This window comes from Camellia sinensis, chromosome 9 (genome assembly GCF_055761805.1).
Source record: "Camellia sinensis isolate YWXY chromosome 9, ASM5576180v1, whole genome shotgun sequence".
NCBI lineage: Eukaryota > Viridiplantae > Streptophyta > Magnoliopsida > Ericales > Theaceae > Camellia > Camellia sinensis.
The window spans coordinates 158,411,540-158,425,211 of record NC_138969.1 but is presented as its reverse complement, the minus strand read 5'-3'; positions in this window follow the sequence as shown (position 1 = coordinate 158,425,211).

Genomic DNA, 13,672 nt, shown 5'->3' with positions numbered 1-13,672 from the left:
TGCAGAAATGCATCTAAAATGAGAGAAGTGATAATAACAACAAACGATGGTCCAATTAAAAAGAGAGAATAAAAATAATCACCATTCAAAAGGTAAGGTTCACTCCAACAGAATCTAGATTCATTTTGTACAGTGCACATGCAAAAAGAGGCAGGAAAGTGCAGGTTGATGGACATTAGAGGAAGCATTATCCAAGTTTCTAAAGGTTAGACTTGGAAATTTGGCACACGTTTTGTTTTTGGAAAGAATAAAAGACTGGATGTCCTGGTGAAGGTTCTTCGGTTTCGTGTATAATTAGGAGACCCCCTAGTGACATCCCTTTACGTAATTGCCTCCGAGATTCTACATTTTAAATGTCCACAGCAGGGTTCTCCTCTCCATGAACATACTCCAATCCTTTAGAAGTTGATAGCTCTTTTATAACAACTCAGTTGGTCCTTTACATGAATCCGTAGATTACCAAACGTGAATGAAACAACTGCTCTTGCTCTGCATGACTTTATTGCATTATTCAGGTCGTAGTTCTTCATTGCGCCACTCATCCGCACAGTATTATTCTCTCCATGTTAATATAAACTTTATGTTTCGTTAAGCAATAAATAAAAGAAAACAAACAAATTAAAAAATACGAAAAAGCATCACAGAGTATAGCTCCCATGTAGACCTTAATGAGTTGAAAAATAATTCATGTTCCCACACTTGATTCCATAAGTACTATTGCAATCATCTTGGTGAATCGAATCATATTGCAATAGTCAAGGAAAAATAGATAACTGTACCATCTTACCCTAGCAGATAAGTTCAGGTGAGGACTTGGTTGGCTAGGACCAAGTGCTGCAGCTAACGAAGGGTTGTAGTCTGTAGGCCTTCGAACCCTAACAGCGACACCCTATTAAGATTGAAGACAAAATATGTCAGCTGCGGAACCACTAGTACTTCACAAAGTTCAAGTCAATCACTGAGCAACCAATTTGCCCTTCATCAAGTTCGATGCTCAAAAAGACATTTAAGGTACTGCAAAACATGTGAACATTTTGATCATTCAGAGGCAGTGCTCGGTGAAAAGATCTACATACTAATGATGTATCCAGCAGGTAGGGGATCTAGTCCACCATTTCAACCCCACAAACTTTCAAATTTGAACCTAATGTCAAGTCAACAATGATTACCAACCTTCTATTTGAGTAGGCCAAAATTCAATTGAAATAATGAGGTTTTGTAATACTAGAAGCAAAAAAGATTTGTAACAATGACCGCGACACCTTTTTAGTTGGAAAAAATTAGGGATCACGAAAATTTTATCATAAAAATGATCATGAAAAATTTATGATCCTTCAATTATCTTGATTAGTGTGTGGTACTTTATTCTAAGTGTAATCCAAGGGTCACAAAGCTTTCATGATTATTTTCATGACAAAATTTTCATGATACCTAACATTGCTGTTTTTAGTTTTAAGGTTTTAACAATTATCCTTTTCACTATTTATAGAGTTTCACTACCTATCAACACAGAATAGTTGAAATAAAACACTATGGAAGTTATAGCATCAATATGTGTATTTCCTTTCTCTCCATTTTCATCATCACATTGACAAGCGATTGGAAGTTATACCATCAATACGTGTATTTCCTTTCTCTCCATTTTCATCATCACATTGACAAGCGATTGGTGTGTGTGTGTGTGTGTGTGTGTGAGTGTGTGAGTGAGAGAGAGAGAGAATTGGAATTTAGGCCTGGTTTGCAATACTCAAAAATTTAAAAAAGTTACGAAAAAAGGTGAAAAATTATCACTATTTACCACAAAAAAAATATAAAAAAATTATTTTTACTAGTGTCATAAGTAATTAAGAAAGATTATCCAAATTCATATTTTATAGGAAAATTATCCATAAACATAAATTTTAGAATAAGCCTAATAGTATAGATGAATATTACAGAATAGAATTTAAATATGTGAGATAGAGTGGGTTCATTTTGTGAGATTCATCTGTATTTTTAACACTACTATAAATTTTTGTAAAATTTTATGCTAAAATATTGTGATAATGATATTTTTAAAATATAAATTATTTTAATGAGTTTTTATCTTTAAAATGATAAGATCCAAAATTGTCATGTGGATAAAAAATTTATAGACTTGTTTTCTATGATATACCTTTATTGGATGGCACGGATTCTTTATTACTAAATTAATTTATGAGTAATGATTCATCCCCCCTTTTCCACCCACCCCCTTTGACCCCCTCTCTCTCTCATTGGTTACCTTTTCTTTTTCTTTTTCTTTTTTTTCCTGCTCCTCCAATCACCCCCTGCCACGTGGCAAAGGGGGGTGAGGGGGTGACCTCAAAAGGGGGTCCCAAGCATTATTCATAATTTATCTGGTATTATGTTTTGAAATTTTCATATCTTAAATATATTATGCCATAGAGAGTGTTTTGGGGATTGAAAAACCTAAAGCATTGTTAAGTAACTTTGATATGATATGAATGCCTCCCTAGATCTCCTCTCTTTCAATTCCCTCACAAATATTAGATTATCAATTTATAATTGCGAAGTTAGGATATAATTAAAAAGTTAAAAATTCATTATAAATTACAGACCATTCTTTATTTTTTGTATGTATTTTCATAGAAAATAACTAAAATAGTCAATTTCCAAATAAGACCTTAATAGTAGAGATTCTTAAATTATTATTCATAAATTTACTCACGTAAAAATGGTTGAAGGTTATGTTTAATTAATTGATTTTTAAATAAATGAATAATTGACATTCAACATCTTACCTTATTAAGAATAAATTTAATTATGATCTTTTGATTTAAAAAATAATATACAAGCCCGCTTTCTAGACCTATTTTTTAAACTCAATGATGTATAAGTTAAATAATTAGTTGATGATTAGAGAATAAATGAGAGAGAGTGTTACTTATAATATCCTAATTGATTGTCATATCAATATGTTTGAAAATTGAGCCTAATTTTTTTTTATCTTAAATAACAAAATATATATATATATATATATATATAAATTTAATTAGGAAAATTCTATGGTGATTAATAAGATGATTTGCATGTGTATATATTATAATGGGGTTGTTTTGGAAGTGGGTTTGGGTGGATTTGGGGCTAAAATAGTCATAAAAAATAAAATAGACTTTTTAATCTCAATAAGACAAAACATTACATCTAATCTATAATTATTACATTATTTCTCTCATAAAAAAAGTCAAAAAGGCTCTTTCCAAATCAGGCTTTTTTGCCTCATGCTAAAGTAGTCAAAAAAAAGTCAAAAAGTCAATCCACTTCCCAAACCAAGCCAATATACTCTTTTTTGGGGTTAGATATATATATATATATATATATATATATATATATCTGTTTAGCTACTTCTGTTTAGCTACTTCTGCTCAATCGTCTTTGTTGTTTGTTTAATTAATCCTGTTTTCAGTTCATCTTAATCACCCACAAGATCGGTCTGTTCTATCTACCTAGTTTAAGTCACCCACTTCTTCCCAGTCTTGTGTAAGTCCTTCAGTTTAGGCAGAGTTAGACTCTGGGGTTTAAAAGATAGGGTATGTATGTATACTAGGTATGTGATAAAATTGACAAGAATAGGGTATGTATTAAGATATCTGTAAAACTGGTTAATTAAAACAAAACAATGAATCGATTATTTAGAAGTAACTCATCAGTAAGTTCTAGGTCAACTACCTTGCCTTCCATACCTAATCCCGGCATCATAATTAATGAAGAAGATGTTGAAATACAAAATGATCAAATTAATTCTGGATGGAATATTCCCAAACTACCTATTAAAGAGATTTATAAAACTTCGTTTATACAGGATGTTTTTAAAGTTACTCTCCATGTTAAAACTATTGAACAAGTTTATGCTTTAGAAAAACCAAGAGAAACTTGTCAGTTATTTGATAAAAAATTAATCAAACGACATTTAGATCGTGGTTACAATTTTATGCATATTGGTTTAATTCAAATTGGTGTCAATCCATTAATTATGATAGGTCAAAATACTTCTGTTTTACTCTGTTTAAGAGATGCCCGTTTTCTTAATTATAATGCTAGTTTAATGGGAATGATGGAAACTGGTTTTAATAAAGGTCCCGTCCATTTTAACTGTTTTCCTGATTTTATATTAAGTTTACGAGATCCACATATCCTCAAGGCCTTAACATTAAATATTCAATTACATGGTGAATATACTGAAATGTTAGATTCTTCTCATAATATTGCTTTAATTTATCGTGTTCATTATAAATGTATGCAAACTAATTTAAATGTTCATGCTCTACATAAAAGTCCCAAAGATAAAACTTTACTAATCCAAAGCAGTAGTACTAATGAATCCAACATTAATATTCCTCACATGATTGAATGGAAAGATATTAATTTACCTGATCAATGGGTTACTGTCAATGAAAATTACAAACATAATCAACAACAATCTTCAATCCAAGACATTCAACATATCCAGCAAAACAATGATGGATCAGTTAACATTAAATTTAATCGAAGTCAATCTTCTCGACATAGTACATCTAGTGTCCCTTCAGAAATATCAACTGAAGATGAAATATTTAACACTCCTCTATTTCGGAAAAACAGTCAAATCCATCTTGGTCCAACTAATCCAACTTCAAAAAATAAATTAAAAGGAATTGATAATTCTACCACTTCCCAAATTAGTAAACCTGTTTACACTACTAATACACAGTTACCCGAAGAAGACATTGCTTCAAATAATTCCCCAACTCAAACTGATTTCGAAGAATTTATACAACCTGTGAATCCCCAGCTAATGACAATCAAAAAAGATTTTACTCCTGATTTAGATAAATTACTTATTGAATTCAGATCCAAAGAAAATAAAACTAAACGACATGCTTATAGTGCTAAATATAATTCTGTTCAACAATCCAGAATAACTAGAGAATGGTATAATTTTATGGTTCAATATGGTTTTGAATTATCTTTCTTTGATTATATGGATCAATATTACAAAAAGATTAATACAATCACAAAACATAAATGAAAAACCTCTCCAAATACTTCTGTCAGTTCTAATCATCTTCCATTAGAAAATATAATTATTGATCACCAAGGTTCTGAAGTTCCAGCCTCTCCTTTTAAATTACCTGGTAATGATGCTGAAATCAAGAAGGTTATTGAACAAAATAATTATACTAATAAATGTTTAAAAGCAATTGGTAAACAATTATATAAATTAGAAACTAATCTCGAAGAACAATCTACAAAACCTACTAAACCCTTAGACCCACCGTTACTTAATCTCCCTAGTCATCGTTCTAAACGAACTAGTTTAGTAACTAATGACCAATCTACTGTCAAAGCTATTGAACAATTATTCACTAAATTAACTCCTAATGATACTTCTACATCTAAAGATAAAGGTCTTACTGTTTTGAATCAACAACCCATTACTAATACCACTGTTTCTGATCAATCTGATAATGACACTACTGATAATGAAATAAATCAATTAGCTCAACAATTTCAATCTTCTCATCTAAATAAAATCCACTATCCCAAAGTTAATCCTCACAATACCAAAAACTGGTATTCTAAACCAACTCCTGTCGACCTCCAATTTGAAGAGACAAATATTAGTAATCAATTTTCTGTTTCTGCTAAAAGACTATACGAATGGAATATTGATGGTCTTAGCGAAGATCAAATCCTTCAAAAATTAAATCATTTATCTATGGTCGCAAATAGTTATCTTAGTAATTATCCCCAATATTCTCAACCTGAAATTGTTTCTTTACTCACCTCTGGTTTTACTGGTATGCTCAAATCTTGGTGGGAAAAATATCTCACTGAAACAGATCGTGACTCTGTTATTTATGCCAATCAAACTGATGAAAATGGTCTCCCTCTTTTTGATGAATCTCTAGGATGCTCTCACCCTGATGGGATTAATCAACTCATATATACAATAGTTCGCCATTTTATTGGTACCCCTACAAATATATATTCTCGCATACATGATCAACTTAGTAATCTTAACTGTCCAACCTTAAGTGATTTTAGATGGTATAAAGATGTTTTTACCTCTCGCGTCATGTTAAGAGAAGACTGTACTAAATCCTTTTGGAAAGAAAAATTTATTAATGGATTACCTAGCTTATTTGCCCATAAAATCAGAGATGTTCTTAGTCAACCCACTGGTGTTATTGAATATGATAACCTCACTTATGGTGATATAATTAGCACTATCCAAAAAGAAGGTTTAAAAATGTGTATTGACCTCAAACTTACTCAAAAAGCTAATAAAGATAAACATAAAGCTAAGTATGAATTAGGAAATTTCTGCGAACAATATGGTTTACCTCCTGTTGCACCCTCTCGTAGAAAATCATACAAACACTCCAAACATAAATCCTCATACAAACATTCCAATAAATATAAATATAAGAAGAATTATTCACCTTCCAAATCCAATGATAAATTTTATACCAAACCTAAAAAGAAATATTATAAATCTAAATCACATCCAAAATCTAACTCTACCAAAGATGTTACTTGTTATAACTGTGGTCAAAAAGGTCATTATTCTAATAAATGTAAAGAAAAATAAAAATTAAAAGATAGAGTCAATCAACTCCAAATTGATGATAACTCCAAAAATCAGCTATATGAAATTTTCCAATTAAATCACTTTGTTAATAGTTCTTCCTCTTCAGATCAACCTGACACTTCATCCGATTACCATTCACCTAGTAGTAATTCTGACAACAATATTAATCTAGGTTGTAATGATGTTTGTTGTAAACCAGTTAAACAAATTACTGTTCTTACCAAAACTACTCAAGAAGAATCCGCTCTAATCGATCTAATTAGTAAGTTAGATGATCCCAAGTTAAAACAAAAATATACAGATAAATTAAAATCCTTATTAATCCATTCAGATTCCAAACCTAAGTTTGATAAACCAATAATCAGTCTATCCAAAACTTTAGAAAGATTTAAAAATAAACAAAAAGAAGTTACCTTACAAGATTTACAGCAAGAGATCAATCAGATTAAACAAACCATCAAAGAATTACAACATAAAGATAAAACACTCGAAGATGAACTTATTACTCTCAAAATTGATAAAAGTTTAGATAATTTCCAAACTAATGAGCACGAATCCCCACATGAATCTGACCATGAATCTGATCCTACTAATCCTGATAATTTGATATTTGATAACCGATCACACCACTCTCAATCCCATAATCCTGAAGAAAAACGATTAAGTTTAATCAACAAACTTTACATTCAAAAGTGGTATTCTAAAATTAAAATAATTGTTAATAATTTTGAATTAGAATTAATTGCTTTAATTGATACTGGTGCTGATTTAAACTGTATTCAAGAAGGTCTACTTCCTACCACATATTATGAAAAATGTCAAGAGAAATTAACTTCTGCTAATGGTACTAGAATGCATATCAAATATAAATTACCAAAAGTACATGTTTGTCAAGATAATGTCTGTTTTAAAACCTCTTTTGTCTTAGTCAAAAACATGACTGATAAAATTATTTTAGGTTCCCCATTTATATATTTATTATATCCATTTACTACATCTAGTATAGGAATAACTGCACATGTTTTAGGACAACCCGTTACGTTCAAATTTTTATCTCCTCCTGAACTATTACACTTAAACCAATTAAAAGACTGTTCCATTTCTCACCAAATCAGTCGCCTGACTCGACATTTAAAATTTCTTAAAGAAGAAGTAAATCATAAGCGTATTGACCAACAATTGACTGATCCAATTCTTATTTCCCAAATCCATGATTTTCAATTAAAACTTGAATCAACTGTTTCTTCTACTTTACCTACTGCTTTCTGGCATAGGAAAAAACATGTTGTTACCCTACCATATATTAAGAATTTTAATGAATCACAAATTCCTACTAAATCTCGACCCATTCAAATGAACCAGGAATTACTTGAAATGTGTAAAAAAGAAATTAATGAATTATTAAGAAATCGCATAATTAGCCCAAGTAAATCACCTTGGTCCTGTCCTGCTTTCTATGTTAATAAAAATGCTGAATTAGAACGAGGTGTCCCTCGACTTGTTATTAATTACAAACCATTAAATTTTGTTTTAGAATGGATTCGATATCCTATTCCTAATAAAAAAGATTTAATTAAACGACTTAGTCAAGTCGTTATCTTTAGTAAATTCGATTTAAAAAGTGGTTTTTGGCAAATACAAATTCATCCTAAAGATAGATACAAGACTGCATTTAATACTCCCTTTGGTCAATATGAATGGAATGTCATGCCTTTCGGTTTAAAAAATGCTCCTAGTGAATTTCAACATATCATGAATGACATATTTAACCCATTTAGTCATTTTTCCATTGTTTACATTGATGACATCTTAATTTTTTCAAAATCAATTAGTGAACATTGGAAGCATTTAACTGCATTCTTTTACACAATTAAAAGTCATGGTCTTGTTATTTCTGCTCCTAAAATTAAATTATTTCAAACTAAAGTTCGCTTTTTAGGATATGATATTCATCGTAATACTATCCTACCCATTAGTCGATCCATTGAATTTACATCCAAATTTCCTGATGAAATTCTTGATAAAACTCAATTACAACGGTTCTTAGGTTCCCTCAATTACATTGTTGAATTTTATAAAGATCTTAGAAAAACTTATCAACCTCTATTTGATAGGTTAAAGGACAATCCTCCTCCTTGGTCTTCTGTTCATACTTCTATTGTCCAACAAGTCAAACAATATGTCAAGTCCCTTCCTTGTCTTGGTATTCCCACTGAAAATTCATTCAAAATTATTCAAACTGATGCCTCCGATATTGGTTATGGTGGCATTCTACTTCAGCAACTTACTCCTCAATCATCTGAACAAATTGTTCGCTATCATTCTGGTGTCTGGAATAAAGCACAATTCAATTATAGTACTATTAAAAAAGAAATTTTATCTACTGTTTTATGTATTCAAAAATTTCAAGATGATATTTTAAATCAAAAATTCTTACTTCGTGTTGATTGCAAATCTGCTAAATATGTTCTTGAAAAAGATGTTCAAAATCTTGCTAGTAAACAAATTTTTGCTCGTTGGCAAGGTATTTTAAGTATTTTTGATTTTGATATTACCTATATACCTGGTTGCCAAAATTTCCTCCCTGATTTTCTTACCCGGGAATTTTTACAGGGGGGTAAGGGATGACTACACCATTTACTGCTTACCATAAATCCCGGATCACCTATTTCAAAACCCTCATTAAACAACTTACTCATCGCATTCACCGCCTCAAATTAGCTCGACCCACTACCAAAAGAGCCCAATACATCAATTACCAACAAATTCAAGCTCGCCGCAATTTACTTGCTCACAACTACAATTGTTTACATCATCATCAAGATTATTTAGATCTTCTTTCTGGTTGCTAATCACTGTTTGTTATTACACAGATGTCTCGCCCAAAGCCTCCTTCCAAGGCTTTGGTCCCATCCTCCAGCAAACCAAATCAACTTATTGTCCCTCCTCCTTTGGAGTCAATCACCCCATCCTATTCACTTGATATGGCTAATCGTTACCAAGCTCTTGGTAACCTTTGTCGCCCTGATTACTCTACTGCATTGGTTTCTGATCCTTTTGCTCCTAGTCAATCAGTTTCAGTCACTCCATTCCCTGCTAACCCAGTCCGGTCATCCAAAACTGAATACACCAAATCACATATTACCAACTTATTCTATAAAGAACCCAGTCACCCAAAAAGCCAAATCCTTAATGACATTGCTAAATCCTATTTTGGTCCTGGATGCCATTTCACCCTTTCACATCCAGAGAAAACACTCTCCTATTACAAAGATATTTTGCTTCATCATCAATCAATCCTGATCAAACCAATCCAAGATCGCACTTATGCTTATAAGATTCTGTACCATTCCATTTACATTCACAACATTGTTTCCTTAGCTGAATGGGGTCCTCCATACCAGCTTCGTGATTTGCCTGGTCATTCTATTCAATATAATTACCATGATTACATTGAGGCCTGGTTCAAGATTTTCTTATACCAAAATGAAACTTTTACCCATTCTTGGTTCATTTCATTTGATCAAAAATTCAAGTCTGAATTACCTTCCTGGTTTCTGAGATGGTGGTCTCACTATGGGGCCATTTCAGATATCCTCCCTGATAATCTGCTTGAATTAATCAACTATTTTGCTGCTGTTTACCCATTTACCACCCATCAGAGATCATTCCCACTATTGTTAATTTTTATAGCCAAGTATAAAATCCCTTGGATATTCAAATGGCATTATGGGATTGATGGTAACATAATTATCCGACATCACTCAGTCAAATGGTGGGCTAAATTCAATTTGCCCCGTATATTTGAAATTGTTCATGAAGAATTTCCATCTAGTCAATATGCTCCAACTCCTGCAATGGTTAAAGCCCAGCAGATCCCAACTGCTGCAATCAGTCATGGAAGTCAGCCTAGCCTTCCTCTAATCAATCTTGGAAGCCCCTCATCTAGTGGTTCCAAGCCCAAATCCAAACCAGTTCAGTCAACACATTCAAAATCAACGGCTAAGACCAAAGCTTCTCCAGTTCCGGCCCAGCCCAAAGATCAGTTAAAATCCAAATCAAAGTCCAAAGCTACGGTTAAACCCATTTCACCTCCTGCTCAGCCCAAAGCTAAATCAAAGGTCAAGCCCAAGCTATCTAGAGATGAACTGCTCCAATTAGCAAGACAAATTACAGATCAAGCTGAAGCCCAATCTGCTTCCAGTTCAGACCAATCAGACCAATCAGAAGAAAGTTCAGTCAGTTTACATTCTTCTGAAGAATCAACTAATCAGTATTCAGGCCCAGAGTTTCAAGATGCTCAGGACCCATTTGCCTAATCAACATAGGATTCCCTATAAATACAAATTAGCTTCAATCAATACTCCTTGGAGAAAAGCTGCTAATTTATATTTATATTGATTCCTTTATTCACATGCTCCACCGAAAGTGATGAATAGTAAAAGTTACTGTTCACTCTTACTGTTCACTGTCACTATTCAACCAATCAACTTTTGCTAAAGGCTGATCATCTGTGCAATCACTCCACCGAAAGCACCCGACAGCATCTACTTTGTCCCATGCTCTGCCAGCTGCTGTCTTCAGTCACATGATCACTGTTTTACTTTTATTCCTTTATATTGTAATCAATTGTAAGCATTCAGGCATTCTTCAATTTTCTTCTCCATCTTTGTTGTAAGAAAACCAGAGTGTTTTGAGAGCCTTACAAGCTTCCCTGTTGTACCCAATTAAAGATCCTTACAGTTGCTACCACAATTGTAAGTTAATCACTGTTTTAATGTTGAATTTAAATGTTTGAATTTTAATTCAAATGTTTGAATTTTAATTTAAAAATTTAATTGTAAATGTTTTATTTTTAATTCAAATGTTTGAATTTTAATTTAAAAATTTAATTGTAAATGTTTTATTTTATGTAATGTGCAATCCAGTTATCTTCAGTTATCTGCTTTTGATTTCGTAATCCATCTTCCTTCATGTATATATATGCTGCTTCCGCCTATATATATATGTATGTATATATATTTTTAATTTTTTGTCATATATTAATATGTTAGTAAGTTAAATTATAGTAAAAAGACTACAGTTGTTCTATCAACTCAATCCTAAATCTTTGAATGTTGATTCAAATTTTAAATCTCTGATTTTTCTATTCAAATTATGAACCTCTAAACTTTAGTGTCTCAAAAAAAATAACTAAATAAATCAATGGATGAACTATCTTATCGCAAAATATGGATATTATATTTTAATATATATATATATATATTTATATATTGTTGTTGTTGTTATTTTTGAGAGGATTGTTGTAGTTGTTTTTGTTTTGTGTTTTTTGTTGTTTTTTTTGGATAGTTTAGAGAGAGAAGAAAGGGAGGCATTTGGTGGTGTGGGGAGACAGGATAGTCGGTGGATGGTGATCGGGTACGAGGAATTAGTCATTTGAGGCTTATCCAAAACTAAAGTAGTCGTGACGGTGACACTGATCTGAGTCACCGTATCAATTTACGTCTCGTTTCCAATCAATCAAATTAAAATGTCAATTTTTTTATTAAAAATATCAAAAGGGTAAAATATCAGAAAATTTATTAGGAAAATTCTGAGTAACTAAGTAAGATCAAAAGAAAATAATCCAACGGTGTTTGGTAACTTGGTAAAAGTTTTAGGGTTAAGACCTTAGGTTCCAAGTTCAAAATTTTTTGGGCCAATCTCCTGGGCGTAGGACAGTTCGTTAGGAGGTTAGTCTCAAGTTGTTGCTACTACAGCACTTGGTGTGGGCCTAATACTTCCCCGCTGCTCGAGTCTTGACTTAAGCAGAGCTTATCTTGGGAGGTCGGAGCAAGTTCTCAGGTTATAATCTCCTATCCCGGAACGGACAACAGGGCGCCTTGGTGATCTCTGCAAGGGGTGCTGTGCAAGGGGCGCTGCCCTGAATCTACGGGAGAGTGGGAGGATTTTCCAAAAAAAAAAAAATATATATATATATATATAATAGTAAAAAATTTATAATTCTAATTATTAAAGGTGATAAATTTTATTATTAATTTGAAGTTTATTTTGAAAATACTCACTAGATTGTAATTTTCTCAAATTTATTTGTCATAAGTTAAATGTTATATCAATTTTCAATTTTAAAAATATTATTGCAATTTTTCAAATACATTAATTTTTTTAATATTTTAAAAATTTTATAAAAAATTAAAAATATTTAAAAAGTCAATCCCAAATTATACACGGTAAATTAATTACACGAGCTAATTCTAGCATCAATGTTTGGCACAAAATTTACCTTCAAATTAAAGTATTTTATATAAATTTAAAGTTGGTGAAATATGGGTCACATTACAAATCAATTTTTTTTTTTTTTTTTTTTTTTTATCAATAGAAATTTTCATTTTAGGTGGGAAAGTGAAATGACACTTACAAAGAAATCCATTCCAATAACATAATGCTTACAAGTTACATCAAACAAAGTAAAAATCCTCAAAAATGCATTTAGGAGAAACTATGAATGTATCAAGATGCAAAATTTATACTACGAAGCAGACGTTGATCATAAGAAAATAGGCAAATTATATAAGTAGTCTCTATAGTTTGAGGCTTGTGTCATTTTGGTCTATGACTTTTCAATTGTGATATATTTGACCTTAAATTTTGAATCTTGTTCCAAATAAAGACAATTGAAGATACCATTGTTTAATTTTAAGGGCAAAAATCGTCAATTTAATAAAATATAAACTAATTTGATAAAAATAAATATCAAAAAAATATTTTTAATTTTTAAAAATTATTTTTATCCACCAATGATAAAATTATATAAAATTGATAAAAATTAATAAAAATTACATGATTAATTTTTTAAAATTAATTTTACATGATCATCATCCAAACACATAATAAAAATTAATTTAGTAAAAAAAATAAATAAATGTTTAAAAGATTTATCAATTTTACATAATTTTATTTTTAGTGGGTAGAAATAATTTTTAAAAATTCAAAAATATTTGTTTGACATTTATTTTTGTCAAATTAGTTTATATTTTATCAAATTGACAATTTTAC